This window comes from Lupinus angustifolius, chromosome LG11 (genome assembly GCF_001865875.1).
Source record: "Lupinus angustifolius cultivar Tanjil chromosome LG11, LupAngTanjil_v1.0, whole genome shotgun sequence".
Lineage (NCBI taxonomy): Eukaryota > Viridiplantae > Streptophyta > Magnoliopsida > Fabales > Fabaceae > Lupinus > Lupinus angustifolius.
The window spans coordinates 12,645,624-12,659,995 of NC_032019.1; the positions used below are offsets into that span (position 1 = coordinate 12,645,624).

General features: G+C 31.3%; 1 pseudogene; it reads right to left on the minus strand.

The window, feature by feature from the left end:
* The window catches only part of LOC109359736, a 12,920-nt pseudogene continuing 9,082 nt past the window's right edge, over window positions 10,535-14,372 (minus strand).

Sequence of the window (14,372 nt, forward strand, 5' to 3'; positions counted from 1 at the left end):
CCAATATCAACTTACACAAAATCAGTGGCCAAGAATAAAAAAATATTGGCATTTGGTCAAGGATAATTCCATTTGGTTGTTGGGTAATGGGAATCACATAAACTATTGGCTGGATAATTGGCTTGGTTATCCTCTAGCTGAATATCTTGGTTTCCCGGATCAAATCTCTTCTTTTCTATTGGCTAAGGTTGTTGACTTTATTCATGATTCTTCCTGGATAATCCCATCTTGGCTGGCCATGTTGCACCCTGAAGTGTGTAATTATATAATCAACACACCCATCTCTAATGCCTTTCATGATGACAAGTTGGCTTGGTTGCACTCTAATGATGGGGATCTCACTATGAAAGAGGCATACATCTTCACTAAACCTGTCCAATCTCAACCTAATTGGTGCAAGCAGATTTGGTCATTTTCAATTCCCCCATCTAAATGATTTGTTACATGGAGGCTCTACAATAACAAAAACCCAACTGATGAGAATTTAAAAGCTAGAGGAATGTCTCTGGGATCCATTGCAACCTCTGCTGGGCTAGTGAAGAATCCTCTAATCATTTGTTCTTTAATTTCCCTTTTGCTATTACTATTTGGAATTGGTTAAGCAACCAAATTGGCTTCAAACTGGATAGTTCTTCTATTCAAAACCTAATACTAATTTCTAATCGGTGTAATCCTCAATTGAAATAGGTCTTGAGTTACTTGCAATCTTAATTCTATTTATGCTATCTAGTACTGTAGGAATAAAGCCAGATTTGAGAATATGGCAATTTCCATTGCTCAGATTTGTGTCAGGCCTTCCTTGACTGAATTTTCCATCCTTAAAGCTTTCAATGTCAATTGCAATTACAACAAGGCTCCTAGGATATCTGAGGTAATTTGGCAGTTTCCTTCAGGTGGTTGGGTTAAAATAAATTCTGATTGTGCAGCTAAGGGATTTCCAGGGCATATAGGGTTTGTGCTATTTTCATGGATGATAATGGTGGTTGCATGGGATGCTTTGCTTCGTACTTCAGTTTACATGAGTCACTCAATGCAAAAGTCCTTGCTGCAATTTTGGATGTGCAGATTGCCTACTCTAAAGGTTGGCATTCTATTTGGCTGGAGTGTGACTCTACTTGGGTAGTGGAAACTTTCATGGGAATGAAGATGGTTCCTTGGAAGTTAAGAAACCTTATGCACAAGTGCAGAAATCTTATGATGGGTATGCAAGTCCATCTCACTCACATATTTAGAGAGGGGTATGCTTGTGCTGACAAGTTGGCTACTTTTGGAGTGAATTCAAGGACAGATTCTTGGTGGAATTGTCCTCCCCCTTTTATTATGGCTAAATTCAATAGGAATAGGTTGCTTCTTCCTAATTACAGATTTAAGAACTTCTAATGGCCACTTTGTAACTTGGTTCTATTTAATAAATTTGTGGGTGTAGTTTCACCCTTGTATTAAAAAAATTCAGTATTTTTGGTTCTTTACAATATAGTATAAGACTGATTTAAACATTGTCTTAAAATTATTGATGTAGTTTGTAACAAACTAAAACTAATAAATAGAAATTGACTCTTATATTATTTGGATTTGTCTCCACAAAACATCATATTTTGTTTAACTTAATTACATTCATCATCACTTTTTTGCTTAAAAGACCACATTTATCCCTTTTACATGGGTAGTCGGTGTAATTATGTATATAAATGGGGTGTCAGTGGTTTGTTTAGGTACAAAAAAGAGAGTGAAGGTTGGTGTAAGTTCATTAAAACTCATGAGTGTCAGTGTAATTTATGATGACATATTTTGCATTAAGAGAAGTAATGTGTTTGATTTTGAAGTGTCAACTTCCTCCTTTTGTATTCTTTAACCATTACTCTCAAGCACTTGTAAATGACATCCATCAATAATTATAAACAATGAGGCTTTCATAATTTATAATTTTCAAGACCAAAGTTTATAGTATTTCATTAAATTCTTAATTAGTATCTTTAAGATAATTAGTATGACACATTAAACTAAATCAACTTGTTTTAAATTTTAATTTATTAATTACAAAACTTCTCGGTATTGGAAATAGGGTGGATAGGAAACCAATAAGGCTTTGACAACTTAAATAGACTCACATAAGGGGCAATGAGAAAAACTTATAGGTAGACGTATACAACACGTTATATTTAGAGACAAATTTAATTATATTTTTTAGTGCCATCATTTGGGTGTAAAATTTAATGTGTTGTGAAGATTCTACTAATTGTATTTTTATACATACGTCTCCACACAAGTATTTCTTAAGGATAATCTATTTCACGATGCTCTCAATTCCTAAAGTACGTGGAAGACAAATATCCACAATTTTATCTCTTGAAGAGGAGATAGTATTTGTAAGATTGGAATATTTTACATATTCTTACTTTACCATAACCTTACTTTGCCCTTAATATCTCACATATAAGTATGTGCTTTTATATATATATATATGTCATTCTAAGTTCTTTTGGAATTGACATTCAACATTAAAGTTCACATATAAGTATGTGCCTATAAATATATGTCATTCTAAGTTCTTTTGGAATTGACATTGAGGATTAAAGCTCACATATAAGTATGTGCTTATAAATATATGCCATTCTAAGTTCTTTTGGAATTGACATTGAGGATTTTCTAAAAATTAGTTCTAACCAAACATTTCAACATTATTGTTCTTAAATAAGCATTTTCCCATTCTTTGCAAGCCTATTAAAATTTAATTCCTCTTTTTTGTACCCGTTATATGTTCTATCTTTCCCTCCGCTCACTAATTTATTGACGTCTCTTAGCTTTGTTTAATTTTTTATAACTTTTAGGATTTTTACAAAATAATCATGCTTTATGATATTCACATTATACTTTAACTTTGTCTTTGACATTTTTGTCCCACCATCATGATTTTTTACTCTTTCGTCTAAAGCCTCTACACTCCCCTAGTGCCTCTTTTTATATCTTCCAAATTTCCACCATTTGAATTTTGGGACACTATCTGGTCTTTTCTCCTCATTCTACTCTCAACCCTTACACCCATAACAAAAATTCTATGTTGAGCAATCAAGTTAGCTCTCTCAAGATATGATTTCCCAATTCAAGAAAAACTCTCTATCTAGTTTCCTTTTAAGAACAAAACCGATTTGAGAACGTGTGTAAACACCCAATTTTCACCGGGGTAATTTGATTTTCAAAAAAAATATGTTGATGCGTAAAATTTGAAATAGAGGAAAAGCGACCTAATATCCTCCCCTTTATATTCCTCACCTAGTAACCATCCAAGTGGGGAATCCTAGTTTTTAAAATGGAGAGGCGAATTAAAAAAAATAAAAGACAAAGATGCACACTTATAAAGAAAAAAAGCACTTGATAAGGAGTAAAGGGAGATGCTAAAACAAGGATATCATATTCTTCATCTTCCCTAAGCTCTAAAGAGGTACTTTTCTTCTCATTTGTTTCATTCTATTTTTGTTATTCTGATGTATGTGTACTATCATGTAGCTGTGTTTGGAAACTAATTTCATTTTTGAACATCTCACGCTCCCGTTCACCCACATCCCTTCCTCCACAACTGTTTTTTTATTTTGTATTTCTCCCCGTTTTGGTCCACCACCGTGGCCAGCGGCGGGGCTGCTGGCACCATTGTCGCTGGTCGTCCAGCTGCCCAACTGTTCCGACATCCCCATCCAGCAAAGGGATTATCACCATGGTAACCCCTAACCCTAAACCCCAATTTAATTTTGCCCTAACCCCCAAATTGATTTTCCATAACCTAACCCCAATTTGATTTTCCATAACCTAACCCCAATTTGATTTTAAACATAAACCCCAATTTAATTTAACTCAAAACCCCGAAATTGATTTAGATCTAAAGCCCAAATTCATTTTAACCCTAGTCCTCAAATTATTTTAACCTAATCCCAAAATTCAATTTTAACCTAAATCCCCAAATCAATTTTAACCTAAACCCCTAAATGAATTTCACCCTAAATCCCCAAATCAATTTCACCCTAAACCCCCAAATCAATTACACCCTAAATCTCCAAATCAATTTTAAACCTCAACCCTAAATCTTATTTTCTACTGTCTTTTTTATAATTTTTATTTTTCAGTTTCTTTATATTTTTTTTCTATATTTGTTTTTTTATATATAAAAGTATAAAAAATGGTGCATATGATTAAAGAATATGATTTTTTTAGGAATGCAATGTTAAGTATGCTATAGGCTGAGTGCTTTGACGCGTTACTTTATGTTGTCTAGAATGAGGTGAGGTAACCCAACTATAGGTCTTGTGCCTTTTCGTGTTACCTTATCTTATTATGTATTTTTAAATAATTTGTAATAATGTGTAAAGCCATATAAAATATGCCATTGGTTGAGTACTTTGATGCATTATCTTATGTTGTCTAAAATGAGGTAACTCCATTGTAGACCTTGTGCCTTATTGTATTACCTTATCTTGTTAAATGAATTTTCAAATAATTTTAAAAGTGATGTAATGTAGTTCCACTAAAGGTTTAGTACCTTGTCATGCTACTTTATGTTGTCTAAAGCAAGGTGATGTAGTCCCACTATAGGCCTTGCGCCTTATCACGCTACTTTATGTTGTCAAAGTCAAGGTGAGATGTCTCCACTATAGGACTAGTATCTTGCGCACCATCTTGTCTTGTTATGGCGGTCAAGCAATCCATATAACATAAATTTTCTAACACATTTGTCATGTCAAATTCATCCAAACTCATAAATTTAATACCCGAAGTTTGAGTTAGGACATGGTGTCAAGTTCACTTATATGATTTTTAACCTAAATCATTTATTAAATCAATCATTCCTACGCGAGTTTCACTTTCTTATAAAACATAATTTGTGACTTCACTTTATTTAAATCATTGAAAACTATCTAAAATAACGTCATGTCTATTTATAGTCATGGTAATATAGACCCAAGTTCACCAAGAACTCTATATCTCATAATATAATCATCATCAATCATAATAGATCATCATCAGTTTAACTTTCTGTACGAAGATCACTTGTATGTTCATTATTAATACTTTCATTGTGAACAAATAATAGTTGAATTTAGTTGTGTGGGGTTACAATGGGAAACAATTATGTTGCCTTTTAGTTTTGTTGTAAAAGCTATCGTTCTTCACTAAGTTTTTCTTGTAAAATATAAATATAATTAAGTATACAATATAATTTAGAAATGAAAAGGAGTGTCTATATGGTTTAACATTTATTTTCATTTGATTTAATACTAGTGTGATTAAAAGGACAATATGAAAAATAGGGCGAATAATATAACGTTTCACTCTATCACGTCATTGTAATTTATAAATATTTATGTTATAAACTTCACTATATCACATCAAAGTTCATAACAATAATATGTAGTAAGTATCTATTTTTATTATAAATTTATAGTACCATTATGTTCTGAAACAATTTTAAACTGAGATTTATTTCTATGTTAAAGATCCAAAAAAAAGGGTAGCACTAACTCACCTATAAGCTCAGCCTAAACCTAGTTTTAGTATATAGCACATCCAATCTGGACTTAAAAATTGAGTAAATAAAATATATTTAATATGATACTAAAGTCCAACGAATTTTCATGGTTTAGTTGACCGAAACCACCATTTTGATAAGTCTACTCTAGGAAAAATTGTTTGGGTTGTGTTAACAAATGCAAAGTGTATTATTTAAGGAATATAAAACATGTAAGAAACTAACTCCAATATTTCTTGAAAGGTTAAAACATTATTTTCAAGATAAAGATTATGTTTTCCATTTTAAACAATATCCTTAGGCACATATTAATGTTTGAATGACTATGCTCATTAAAATTAATTGCATATATTTATTGTATGAAAAAAGTAGTGAGAATTAATTGCATTCTTGCATGAGGTTATAATAGTGGGAGGAGAAAATATCTTGTGGAACAAAATTTGTGTTAGTTTTTTTATTGACATTTGTGTTAGTTTTTTTCTTGATTTGAAACATAAAATAATGAATTAATTAAGTCAACAACATAGTAAATAAATATTTTTCTCTCCTGTCACTACGATGTAAATGGTTCTGAATTCACCAGCCACACTAATGTAATTCAACAAAGCCATACCAGAAAATGTGGTAATTTCATTGTTCACTATGTTAGAATTTGCATTTAACAATGATCATTCAACAACATTTATATGTTGAATACTATTAAATGTAAGGAAGAAGGAAATCAACAGCACTCAGTAGGACCGAAAATGAACTGAACCAACTCAGTAGGCATATCAATAATGCTTCCCAAAAGGAGTGTTTGGGGGCTTGGAAGTGAGGATTGTGACGTCGTCATTTTGATCATCGTCGGAGTCGAAGAGATCAATGAGAATGGCGGTGAATTTGTGTTTACCTTTGAGAGAGAATGGTGTGATATGAAAGGTTTCAACATCTATCACTTCAGCTGTTGAAGGAGGAAAATAAAGGTTTTCCATTATCTCTGTTATGTTTGAAAATTGGAATTGAAATGAGAGATAAATGTGAATATATTTCAGTAAAGAGGGTCACTTTCTCATTCTTGATATCTTATTGTGTAAGTTTCATCTGTTAAAGTCTGACTACTGGTTCACCTTGTTTCCATAGGTGCAAAATTTTGTAATTAATTAATTATAGGAAAGTATTAATGGATATGTCATTGTTTAAGGATATCAAATAAATAAATTAATATAATAATTTACTGACATATTAATTAATTATAGGAATGTATTAATGGATGCACTTTTTTTTACATGAAAGTTTAATATTTATTTTAGGATAAACGTCTAAAAGTGGACTGTATGGATGGATATGAGTTAGCCCGCATAAATATTGCGCTAAATTGGATCATACTAAAAAGTCATGATACAATTTAGGTATATCAAGTTCAAGCTCAAATTCGATCGAAGTGGATTGCAAGTTATGGTGGCCAAACATGCCATATAATATTAACAAATATTTATTTAAATTGTAACCTTTTTAATCTATTTTTAATATATATAATATCATAATAGCATATTTTTTTTTTCTAAAACATTTATTATGCCTAATTCAACCAAACTCATAAATGATATCATGTACGTTCACTCTAATATATAAATTGTCAGAATCTATTAAAAATAATATCATATTAGTGTATAGTAATGGGAGTATAACTCAAGTTCACCGAGAGCTTTATATCTCATAATATAACCATCATTATAATATATGATTATCATTTTTTACTTTCTATACGAAAATCAATTGTATGCTCATTGTTGATATCTTAAGTATATTATGAACTGATAAGAGTTGAATTTGGTTGTGTGCGGTTCTCTATGGTAAACAATTATATTATCTTTCAGTTTTGTTGTAAAAATTATTATTTTTATTAAGTTTTTGTTATAAAAGTTAAATCTAATTAAGTACATAGTAAAATTAAGAAAGGAAAAGTGAAGTCTATATGTTTTAACATTTCTTCCCATGATTTAATACTTTTTTTGTAGTGTGATTTAAAGAGAATTAAGAAAAATAGGATGCATAATATGATGTTTCACTTGATAACATTATTGTAATTTGTAAATATTTATGTTATTAAAATTACTTTATTTTTTGTTTAAAGTTCATACTACCAATATTTATTATCAATTTTTCATTATAAATTCATAGTACCATTGTGTTGTCAAATGATTTTCATCTACGGTTTATTATCAAGTGAAAGGTCCATAAAAACTAAAAAGATATAAAAATGGTAGCACTGACCCACCAACCCGGATAAATTTGGCCTGAAACCTAGTTTTAATATAGCATGACCAATCTCGGCTAAAATTTTTTGATTAAATAAAAATTAATTAATATATGATATTTAAGTCATTCCAATTTTCGGGATTTGATGGGCCTAAACGACCATTTTGATATGTCTACTCTTGGAAAAGTTGTTTGGGTTGTGTTAAGAAATGCAAAGTGTATTATTTAAGGAATATAAAATATGTGAAATTACTAACAATCTTGGAAGGTTAAAATATTATTTTCTAATATAAATTTTCCTTTTTCCATTTTAAACGAGATCCTTAGGAACTTATTAATGTTTGAAGGACTATGTAATTGATTCTCATTAAAATTAATTGCATACACTTATTGTATGAAAATATTAGTGACAATTAATTGGATTGTTTCAAGAGGTTATACTAATGGGAGGAGAACATATGTTGTGGCACAAAATTTGTGCTAGTTTTTTACTCGTTTAAAAAGTATTTTTTTGAATTAATTAAGTGAAAAATAGTAAGTAAATATTTTTGTCTCTTGCCACTAGGGTGAAAATGGTTCTCAATAGACCGCTGAAACTAATTTAATTTGACAAAACCATACCAATAAATATGGTCATTTCATTGTTCACTATGCCAGAAATAACATTTAACAACGTTCATTCAATAACATTCGTATGTTGAACGCTATTAAATATATGGCGGAAAGGAATTAATAGCTCTAGGAAGAGCTGACAATGAACCGAACCAACTCGGTATTCATCCGAAACTCGACTCATTATTTTGCTCGACAAACTTGGTTAATGAACCAAATGAGCCGAACTTGAGATAGATACAGCTCGACTCGTTAGGTTCATGACCTAGATCCATATATGTAAACTATTTTTTTATGTCTACGGTTATTATACATTGCACTATTTTTTATGTTTATTGTTGTAATATTTACATATATATAACCTTGTACTGAACGTTCTTTAAATGAATTAATTATTTGAGTTATCCAAATGAACCGATTTAAGCTGATCTGAATAGTTCGAGAACTTTAACTGATCCGAACTCAAGCTAAAAAAATAAGTCGTAATGAACTCGAGTCATGTTTTGAGTTGAGCAAATCCTAACCAAGCGGAACTGAGTTGAGATTTTAAGGAATAAAATAGTATTGTTCCTTATTAATTGGTCGAAGGGGAATTAATAATACAAGAAACAAAATTGGTTGTTTATTGGTCGAAGGGGAATTAATAAAAGAAGAAACAACATTGGTTGTTAAACAACTGAAACTGTAAGGATAGAAGTAATAATAGGGCATGTTTTGTTTTCTCTTTTCAACATTTTTGTGTAGCCTGTTTTAAAACGGGTAGAGCATGAAAATTTGTCAAAAAATCACAATCGGACTTGTCTATACCAACTTTTGGTTTTTGAACTAAAATCACAAATGGACATGTCCATATTAGTTTTTAATTTGCAAATATTTTGTAGGTGCAGACTAATGGGTATGTTTGCCATCACTATTCACTAACACCCTAAGATCTTTTAATGTTGTCATCACTATTACATAACACCTTGGACCATTCTTGCATAAACCCTCTACTAAGTAAGGATTGTCTACATTACTAGAGAGGAAAGTGTCACACAATAAAAAAAATAACATGTAATGATACTTTTATCATTTTATTTATCATGAAATCACATTTTTTCTATTGAAAGTATGAGCAGAAACAAACACTTGTCTCTCCATTATTGGAGAGGATCATTATTCAATAAGATGGGGCAGTGCTCATGGTAGTTATAATAGAGCAAATCAAGGCTAGTTTCGGCATTTTGTAGATCTAATGTGCTGGAAAAAATTAGGCCCTTGGTATATAAATACCCAAAATTTGTATGTTAAAGGTTGAATAAATTTGAGGAACCAAAACAAATTGCTAGAGCTAAATAAAAATTAAAAATAATTGTTCATTATACGTCAAAAGAATTTGAAAGAAGAATGTACAATACACTTAGTGCAATATTTTGTATCCAACTTCTAAATAATCATTAAAAGGTCTCATATTTTGCCTACCTTAAGTTAAAATCTTATTTCAATTATAAATCAACAATATAATAATATAAAACAATGGTCATTATAACTAACAAAATATTTAATAAACTTATACATAGACTAATAATAATTGATTATGCAATAAATTCATAAAATAAAAAAAACAATAGAATACCTGTCCTGTTTGAGAAAAAAGTACTCATATATGGGAAAAAAAATTGACCATTTACTAATTATGGGTTCCAAGCACCACTCTTGCCGCACACCACTAATAGGGCCAGCTCTAGTGGCAATGATAGTGTTTGTTAGTGGTAGATTGGGCACTTGTTAAGGGGATGGTTTTAGGGAAATTGAGATGGATGCTATAGTCAAATAGTTGATCTTGATGGTGGTCAATTTTTCTCCTGCCATTTTGCATATAGTATTTCATAAATTTGACTCACATTTCAAATAATGGAGTCGGTATCCTCTCTAGTGCTAGAGAGGAAAGTACTGAAAAACCAAAGAAAATACAGATTGTAACGACACTTATTTACTTATTTTTAATGGAAGATGAAACTTTTACTTTTAAAAGTAAGAATAAAACATAGAACTTCCCTCTCTAGCAGAATCTGCTTCCATACACACATAATAGCTAAGTTTTTTTAATATGTAAATAATAAGAAACATGTTTACATATACTAAAGGTCATAGATTTAAACCCCCTCTATCATTGTTCAAGAGTCTTTAACGTTTACAGTTGTAGCAATAATTGAAATTATTTTTGGAAACAACTCCACAGTTGTAACAGAAGGCATGTCCACACCTGCAATCCACAATATAAGTTACTTTATATATGTTTTCTTATTACAAAGTTAAGTGAAACATTGAAATGAATCCACTAATTACACATTCCTCTCACAACATCTGGGTAATTACACTTGAATCATATGTAGGAATGTCATGTTTATATAATCCTGTAAAATTTGATTACTGTGAATACTCAACAAGGTTATAAGTGTGATGAAATTATTGCTTATCAGAGAAAACAATTATTCTATTAAATGCAAGGAGCAACAGTAAAATGGATTTTCTTAAGTATAAATAATAAATGAGTGTTGAAAGATAAATTCGAGAGGTTGTTTCCCCTTTCATTTTCGGTGTATTCTTCTTATTTGATTAAGTAAGTGAACTCGGTTTTATTCTTCGTTACCCCATCTCGGGTTTGTTAGAATAAATTCTAACGCCGGTACAATGGTATCGAAGCAATACCTTATTACATAATTATTAAGTACCTTTGAATACAATCACGGTTTTGTGGAATAAATTCCAACACCGGTTTAATGGCATTCTAATTTACAAAAGTGATGAATAGTTGGTTGTTAGAAAAAAAAAAATAAATAAAGAACAAAAGAATAATAAATTTAAGTGACCTTTTATTTATTTACTCCCTTTCGGGTTCATTTTATTAACAAACCAAACTTCTTCCTTAAGGAAGGTTGGTATTAAAGAATGAATAAATTGCGGAAGGTAAATAACAATAAATAAAAGTTAGTAAGTTAGCTTCATCACTTTTGTATATTAAAAGGTGTTTTCAACAAATAAATTTATTGATAACACTTTACTATTTTAAAATTTACACCTCTTTCAAGATTCAATTGTAGTATAGCATAGGGTTATGTCGAACCACAAGGAATTGTCTAATAGCCTAATAGAATGAATCATATGAATATGTCAAAGCACAAATAATGAGTTAAACATATTTTGGTGGTTTTGTTGTTTGATTTGTACATAAATAATTTAACAAGAAAAATAAACTAAATATTAACAAATTCTTGAGGAGACAAGATCATTTTGAATAAGGAAAATATTTCTCAACTTCTTATGAGTTTGAACTACTTAGACAAGTTCTTAATAAAGCTCTAAAAACTAAGAAAATGAAGAAAGAACTTCAGAGAAGAATTTATAGTGAGAGATATGTAAATTAGATGTGGAATGGAATTTTTTTGCTCAAATGAATTGATCCCTATTTATAGAATTCCTTTATGGACTGCTGAGCTGCTTGGCTGGACCACTAAGCAGCTGACCAAACCCTTCTGCATGAGTTTGGTCCCTTGATCAAGTAGCTTAGTCACCTTCTTATGCTTGACTCATCAAATCTAGTTGTGAGCTTGATAAGTGCCAAAAGTATACGCTTTTCACCACCGTTTTATGGCACTTATCTTATGCAAATTGTAGAAAACCAACTTAAACTAACACTTTTTAGGTAAATTTTGCATGATTAAATAAATTGGTTCTTTATTAATTCTTGTCCAAGTTTTCTTTGAGTTTTGTAGGAAATTGAATAGTAAAGAATAAATTCAAAGATGGATAAGAATTCAAGCCAAAATTCAAGACAAAATCTCAAAATGAATTGCTAAAAGTAATCAAGTTAAAGCATGACATGCTATGTGCTTAATTTGGTTACTTAGCCTTGAAGAAAGGTAGCTTACTTCGTCTTGAAGAAACCTATGTTAAGGTAGGCCAAGCAACTTGCCAAAATCAAATGCTTACCTTAACTTAAAGAAAACAGCCCAAAAGTGCCAAGCAACCAACAAAAATCAAGTAACAAACCAAAGGAAAAGAGGTTGCTTCACCATGAAGAAATCAAGCACAAAGCTGTCCAGCCAAGCCAAGCACCAAGCACCAAGCCAGGTTAGCCAGGCACCAAGCACTAGGCCAGGTCAGCCAAGCACCAAGCACCAGGCTAGGTCAGCCAAGCACCAAGCACCAGGCCAGGTCAGCCAGGCACCAAGCTCCAGGACTGGTCAGCCAAGCTGCTGAAATAGGCGGCTTAGCGGGGAAACAGGTGGGCTAAGCGGCCGGCGCACCAGAAGAGTGATTTTTTGGTCAAATCATACTTTTTCTTTGCTTAAAGGCCAAGAACATGACCTCATGGATGACATAAGGCTATGACAAGAAGGAGGAGGTGTCACCATGCATGTAACATAGCCCACCATAGGGGTCAAGTATGGCCCAAAGTGGCTCTTCATAGGGGCCAAAGGTGAGCAACTTAGCTGCCAAACAAGGCAGCTGAGCATCCAGCACTTTGGCCTATAAAGAGGCACGAAATTCTCATTTGTAAAACATTGTAAGTTCATTCTAAATTCTTCCTAGTTGATTCCTCTTCTTTTCCTTTCATTTTAGGTAGTTTTTAGGCTAGTTTTAGAGTAGTTTTTCATGTAATTCAAGAGGAGAAAAGGAGAAGGCAAATGAGATGCAAAAATCAATTTTGTATTCTCATTTGGAACTCAAAAGCATCCGATCCTTGGATGGATAGCTCATGCTCCTAAACATTTTCTTTTGAACAAGGTTATGTAATTTCTACTTCTTCTTAATTTACAAAAGTTTGGATTTTAATCATTCAAGTTGGTGCTTTGGTTAATATTATTTGTTTGAGAAGTACTTAATGCTCTTTTTAGATTGATCACCTAAAAAATGATTTCAAGTCAATAAAACTACTTGTCTCAAACACTTAACAAATAAACTTTGGAGTAGTAAGATTACTTAGTTTATTTGCCAAGTTAAGCATGCTTTTCTTAAGATCTTACATTCATCACTCATTCAATATTAGAGTCGCCAATGGTTAGGGTGTGACAACCTAATCTCTTTTATGGCCATAGTATTGTTTAAGTAATGAATATAAGTGTTCATAATTATATTATTTTAGGATATAGACTAAAAGGAGGATTTCAGACCTTGGTGTTTGGGGTTAACCAAAGTAAAACATAAGAACTTGTCTAAGTAGTTCAAACTCAAAAGAATATGAGAAATATATTTTCCTTATTCAGAATGATCTTGTCTCCTCAAGAATTAGTTAATATTTAGTTTTATGTTTATTGTTACTTGTATGTATTCACTTTAAATAAAAACCAATCAAAATATGTTCAAATCTATTATTTGTGCATTGACATGTTTATATGATTCATTTTATTAGGCAATTCCTTGTGGTTCGACATAACCATATACTATACTATAATTGAATCTTGAAAGATGTGTAAATTGTAAAATAGTAAAGTGTTATCAATAAATTTATTTGTTGAAAACACCTTTTAATATACAAAAGTGATGAAACTAACTTACTAACTTTTATTTATTGTTATTTAATTTCCGCATTTTATTTATTCTTTAATACCAACCTTCCTTAAGGAAGAAGTTTGGTTTGGTAATAAAACGAACCCGAAAGGGAGTAAATAAATAAAGGCCACTTAAATTTATTATTCTTCTGTTCTTTATTTATTTATTTGTTTCTAACAACTAACATGATTATTAAGAAAGTAAGTTGTAACTGGAATATTCTTGAAACCATTATACAGGCGTTGGAATTTATTTCAACAAAGCCGAGATGGCGAACAAAGAATAAAATCGAGTTCACTTACTTAATCAAATAAAAAGAACATAACGAAAATGAGAGTAATAACCTCTCAATAGAGCTATTCGAAAAATCCTATGGTGGGCTACTTGAGGTGAGGTCATTGGTGACTTCATGGTTGGCTTGATGGTTAAGTCAAGTCTGGGTGCACACCGCTTAGCACACCTGTTGCAC